Genomic DNA, 6,000 nt, shown 5'->3' with positions numbered 1-6,000 from the left:
TTTCAATTTGTTAAATACTTTTATGGTGCATATTGCTTTTTTGTTTTTACATTTACTGAGAATTTAAATATTATTTTGAAATGACATCTTAAATAATGTGAAGTGGGGTTTGTTCTCTGCCCACTTCATTTTATGGATACAGAATCTTCCATGAAAGATAAACAAATTAACAATGAAAGTTAAATCAGGGTCCATATCATTTGGATCAAAATAAAACATAACATCGGAGTCTCTCAAATTAAAATTCATAGTCGTTTCTTTTAAATAAAATCTTCTAACTCACTCCAAAATCTTCTGACATAAGAGCAGTCCTGAAATAAATGGTCAAGAGTTTCTGGGTCACAACCACAAAATACACATTTGTTATCAATAACTATTTGAAATCTGTGTATAATAAAGGCCTTTACAGGGTAGATTCTATGAATGAGTTCGTATGATACTTCTTTCACCTTATTAGATATACAATATTTACGAGACAACAACGAAACTTTGTTCCAGTTCACTTGTCCTTCCTGTTTGGCCCTGTCCGGGGGTGTCCTCGGATGGGGCCACAGTGTCTCCTGACCCCTCCTGTCTCAGCCTCCAGTATTTATGCTGCAGTAGTTTATGTGTCGGGGGGCTAGGGTCAGTTTGTTATATCTGGAGTACTTCTCCTGTCCTATTCGGTGTCCTGTGTGAATCTAAGTGTGCGTTCTCTAATTCTTTCCTTCTCTCTTTCTTTCTCTCTCTCGGAGGACCTGAGCCCTAGGACCATGCCCCAGGACTACCTGACATGATGACTCCTTGCTGTCCCCAGTCCACCTGGCCGTGCTGCTGCTCCAGTTTCAACTGTTCTGCCTTATTATTATTCGACCATGCTGGTCATTTATGAACATTTGAACATCTTGGCCATGTTCTGTTATAATCTCCACCCGGCACAGCCAGAAGAGGACTGGCCACCCCAAATAGCATGGTTCCTCTCTAAGTTTCTCCCTAGGTTTTGGCCTTTCTAGGGAGTTTTTCCTAGCCACCGTGCTTCTACACCTGCATTGTTTGCTGTTTGGGGTTTTAGGCTGGGTTTCTGTACAGCACTTTGAGATATCAGCTGATGTACAAAGGGCTATATAAATACATTTGATTTGATTTGACTTGTCCTGGGGCTGCATTCCAGTACATTTTAGCAGAGTGAATAGTAACATTGACATAGTTTCCTTATATACATGTTTTTACATTTATAGTTTAAAATGTAAATTCCTTCTAATTGTATTGAGGCTACAAATTCCTCTATAGTTTCACTTGGAGTAGTGTTATATTCTCCTAAAAGAAGAATAGCACCTTTAAGGGACAGCTCTAACAACAGTTTGATACTCCTCAGGAGTGAATGTAACATTGTGTGTTCTCATAAATGCTGGATAATCATATAGTTGTCCATCATTATTCAATAATTGTTGAACCCAAATAATGTTGTTGTCAAACCAGTTCTGGAAAAAAAGCATTGTTTTTGTATTTTATGTCTTTATTATTCCATATTGTATACCTATGTGGGGAAGAATTGTGTTTGTTCAATAATTGTTGAACCCAAATAATGTTGTTGTCAAACCAGTTCTGGAAAAAAAAGCATTGTTTTTGTATTTTATGTCTTTATTATTCCATATTGTATACCTATGTGGGGAAGAATTGTGTTTGTACATGAGGTTCCAAGTTAGAAGTACTTGTTTATGAAAGTTTGCAAGCTTAATAGGGATTTTACCCATATCAAAGTTGCATTTTAGTAAGAATTATAGACCACCATTGGATATGGTATACAATTGACCCTTCACTATTTCCGCTGTAAGGCTTTTAATAAAGAACGACAGCTACGTAATCCAATAAAAAAATGCAGATTCACAGCACTGGCCAATCGTTAAGCTTGTAGGTGGGTGTTATCACCTCAAGGATCGGTTGGTTACTGCACGAACAGGTGAGCGTGCATATTCTTGTTTTTGTTCAGAAAACTAATTTAATGGATAAAGGAAAAACGTTCAGTGCACATCTAACCACAGACTTGTTTGTGATATCTGTATTTTCTGTTTTTGCAGTCCAACAGCCCACAAAACAGCATTATATTGCTCACTACTTGTTAGCTGCACTTCGTCAGCTAGCTAACGTTAGCTTTTGCGAGCGGTCTGAGGGAGAGAGTATCAAAATATTTAAATGATAGAAATTATATGATTTCAAAACAACTGGGGAAGTATTTATTTCTGTGATATGATGCCCATTATTGCGCCGAAATGCACTGTTACATGCGTTAGCTGATGTTAATGTTTAACTTGTACAGTAGCTTTGCTACTTAGTAGCTAACGTTAGCTAGGTAACGTTATCAAACGTCACTAGCACAGCTAGCTAGCGCTACCTGTCTTAAAGGGACATTGCACTCCAAAATAATACGTGTATCAGGTCTTTCTGTTGAGATAAGTGCAAATCCCAGGTCATGTTTTGTTGATGTGCCATTCAATTGGGGTTGAAGAATAAAGCTGGACACAATCAATGGTGATTTTATTTTTCTATTTATTTGTATTAACCCACATTTTTTGTTAGGTAGTATCTTCTTGCAATGAGTTTTGGAGATTTGGATCCAGGCTACTGTTTTTCACAAATGGACCATACATTACAGGTAAGAGATGGAAAAATAAAAAATGTGTAGCCCTAACTACATTGTACTACAACTTCATTAATTTTCTTGAGGTATGTATAACTAATTCAACAGGTCAAAATGTACTAACACAATAATACAAACAAGAAATACTATGCTATGCACAGTGATGTACAGCAGCCTCGGAAAAGAACACTGCGTGGTAGGGCTGGGCAATATGGCTTAAATTATGTCTTGATTTTTTTTCAAATTGATCAACGATTCACAATCTCTAAATGAGCTTGGTTGTACAATGTAAAGGTCAAATACACTGCATTTCAAACAGTCAGCAATAATCTAATGTGTTCAGGGCTTGTGAAATTATACCTAATAGTCACAGATCTGGCTTTCAAGTCTTTATGGAAATGCCCTTTTTTGTTTAAATTTTTTCCATAACATGCACAATGCACATTCATTAATAATGACTAACTTCTTGTAGCAGGCATTATAGAAGTTGTGTACAGATCTCATAAACAATCTCTCAAGCACAAGCCTACGTGCTAGTGAGTAGCCAGCTAATTGTTATTTCATGTTTAGCATCTTGGATCTATTTGCTAGCTAACAAGAGAAAAGTTGAATTGTTATGAACACATCCTTCTGTACATCTTCAACTGTTTGAACAGCATGCTAGCCAGTTTACTTTGTTCAGATGTTGAAGTCAATTGCCTACCTTATTTCTCAGAATGAGAACGAGTTGCTAATACCTTAATTGTTTTATGCTTATTGCACATTTATTAAACAGACTAGACAGCTCGTATAACAGTCTTTGGCTAAAATGTTGCTAGGGGCTATGTGGTAAATTGTGTGACAAACTGAGCATTCATTTTTCCAGAATCAATGTTCAATGATACTCCTGTTTTAGTAGTGTCTGCTCTGCGTGCAATTTGAGGAGTTGAGACATAAAAAGGGTATCGTTAGAAAGGTTACAGTAAAATAATGTCTCAATGTCGTTCGGTGTCCATAGGACTGATTCTGTTGGACCAAACCTCAAATTCAAATAGCTAGTTGAAACTGCTCGTCAGAGAGGAAGAAGGGATCTCTCATCTTTGTTGTGAGTGGCAGGGGGAGGGGCTTGGTGGGATTTGAGTAAATGGGAAGGTGCACACAGCAGAGAAGGAACAAAGGAGACTAGACCAAAAAGACATGAGTACAAGCAGACAAATGCTCATAAATGAGATTTTTTTTAAATGAAAAGCTATATTCTTGCCATACAGGCATTTTGGAATATCGCCTTAAAACATGCATTCGCCTTAAAACATGCATTCAAATTAATGGCACTACTGTGAGTCAGAATGTTGAATAAAATTCCATTTCAACTTGCTGGTTTGTCAGGGGGTCCCTTACCTCGTTTTAAGGCTATTTAACCTTTTATTCAAGCAGGAAGGCCCATTGAGACCATGGTCTTTTCTGCAAGGGAGCCCTGCAATACAAGACCAGCAGCAACTGCATAGGGCAAATAAGCCTGAAATAATGACTCAAATCTGGCCTGTGTGTGAGTAAACAAATATAAAGTAATGATTGGATCCTAGAAAATCACAGGACTGCAAGGTGTGGCTCAGAATCAGAAGTTCACCAGACTGGGGGAGGTGTTTGGAGGGAGATGATTCCCGAGCATTGGGCAGAACATGTCTGGTGAATGTGATTGAGGGTGTCCGTAGGTCCTTAAGTTAATTTATCTAATTTAAAGGCCTTAAGTCTTTAATTTATCAAAGGTCTTAAAAAATGTGATGGGAGATGACTGTTATGTTTTTGACTGCTGCTTAATTGTTTCCACCACTGCAAAACATTTTTTTTTTTTTACATGAAATGATACGAGGTGCACTTTCAAGATGTTAGAGCGCTATCCACATGTGCGCAGTTCATGTGCAGGTTGAGCCGTTGCCAGAGGGGCCTATAAAATTTGAAGACCACTCCCTAGCTGGGATCAAAAATTACAGATTTCTTTTGGTTCTAAAACCATTATTTGGTCAACATTAATGTGCATTAACCTGCTTCCGGCAATTAAAGTATCTGCCCTATCCCTGTTTCGCTGCTAACTCTAACACCTTTTCCCCCCTTTGAGAGATGCATTCTGTTAAGCACAAGCAGAGGCTACTGACAGTTGATCAACATTTTGAAATATAATTGTAGGGAAAAAGTTCAACTGTCAATAGAGGAAATAACCAATTTACAAATATAGGACGTAATTGAGATGATGCGCCAGCAGAACGGAGCAGAGTGTGCCACTTGTGGTATATACATCAAGTAGCCTATTTAGGCCTACCAATGGACAGTTTTTGTAGGACATAAAATGTACTGTTAGATCAATTGCATGGCTATCTAGCAACAATATCATATATCAACCTAGCTGATGTATTTTGAGTTCCCACCTCATGTGGTAAATAGCCTAGGTCAATATGCACAAAAACATGCAGGCAAATTAATCTCTAAAGAGACAAAAATATGTGATAATTCTGGATCCTTTTTTGACATGTTGCACATCAAAATATAGCCATTATGCATTCCCTGAACTAATAGATTAAATAGCTACATTGTGTGACGGCCTGAACTCAAAATTGATTTCTCACCTACAGTGCATTTGGAAAGTATTCAGACCTCTTGACTTTTTCCACATTTTGTTACGTTACAGCCTTATCCTAAAATTGATTCAATTGTATTTTTTCCTCATCAATCTACACACATTTACATAAGTATTCAGACCCTTTACTCTGTACTTTGTTGAAGTACTCCCATTCTTCTCTGCAGATCCTCTCAAGCTCTGACAGGTTGGAAGGGGAGCGTCGCTGTACAGCTATTTTCATGTCTCTCCAGAGATATTAGATCATGTTCCAGGACATGGAGACTTGTCCCGAAGCCACTCCTGCATTATCTTGGCTGTGTTCTTAGTCGTTGTCCTGTTGGAAGGTGAACGTTCGCCCCAGTCTCATCAAGGATTGCTCCGTTCAGCTTTCCCTCGATCCTGACTAGTCTCCCAGTCCCTGCCACTGAAAAACACCCCCACATCATGATGCTGCCGCCACCATATTTCACAGTAGGGATGGTGCCAGGTTTCCTCCTTGGCATTCAGCCTTCATTTATCAGAACAAGAATAGACTGACGAGTTTCAGAAGAAAGTTATTTGTTTCTGGCCATTTTGAGCCTGTAATCGAACCCACAAATGCATGCTGCTCCAGATACTCAACTAGTCTAAAGAAGGCCAGTTTTTTTATTGCTTCTTTAATCAGTACATCAGTTTTTAGCTGTGCTAACATAATTGCAAAAGGGTTTTCTAATGATCAATTAGCCTTTTAAAATAAACTTGGATTAGCTAACACAACGTGCCATTGGAACACAGGAGTAATGGTTGCTGA

At 38.2% G+C, this 6,000-nt stretch overlaps 1 protein-coding gene across 5 annotated transcripts in view; it reads left to right on the top strand.

The window, feature by feature from the left end:
• Window positions 1–1,862: 1,862 nt before the first annotated feature.
• kansl1a (KAT8 regulatory NSL complex subunit 1a) overlaps window positions 1,863–6,000 on the top strand; it is a 59,690-nt gene continuing 55,552 nt past the window's right edge. Inside the window, exons 1-3 of one of the 5 annotated variants that reach the window (XM_029629632.2) lie at window positions 1,863–1,939; window positions 2,557–2,632; window positions 4,031–4,142. The gene's annotated coding sequence lies outside the window, so the exon portion shown is untranslated. Of the gene's footprint in view, window positions 1,940–2,556; window positions 2,633–4,027; window positions 4,143–6,000 lie in introns of all 5 variants that reach the window. The other 4 variants (XM_029629633.2, XM_029629635.2, XM_029629631.2 and 1 more) reach the window with 4 other exon arrangements.

Source organism: Oncorhynchus nerka, linkage group LG23 (genome assembly GCF_034236695.1).
Source record: "Oncorhynchus nerka isolate Pitt River linkage group LG23, Oner_Uvic_2.0, whole genome shotgun sequence".
Taxonomy (NCBI): Eukaryota; Metazoa; Chordata; class Actinopteri; order Salmoniformes; family Salmonidae; genus Oncorhynchus; species Oncorhynchus nerka.
The sequence above is the reverse complement of the archived record's forward strand: the minus strand, read 5'-3'. Positions and strand labels throughout refer to the sequence as shown.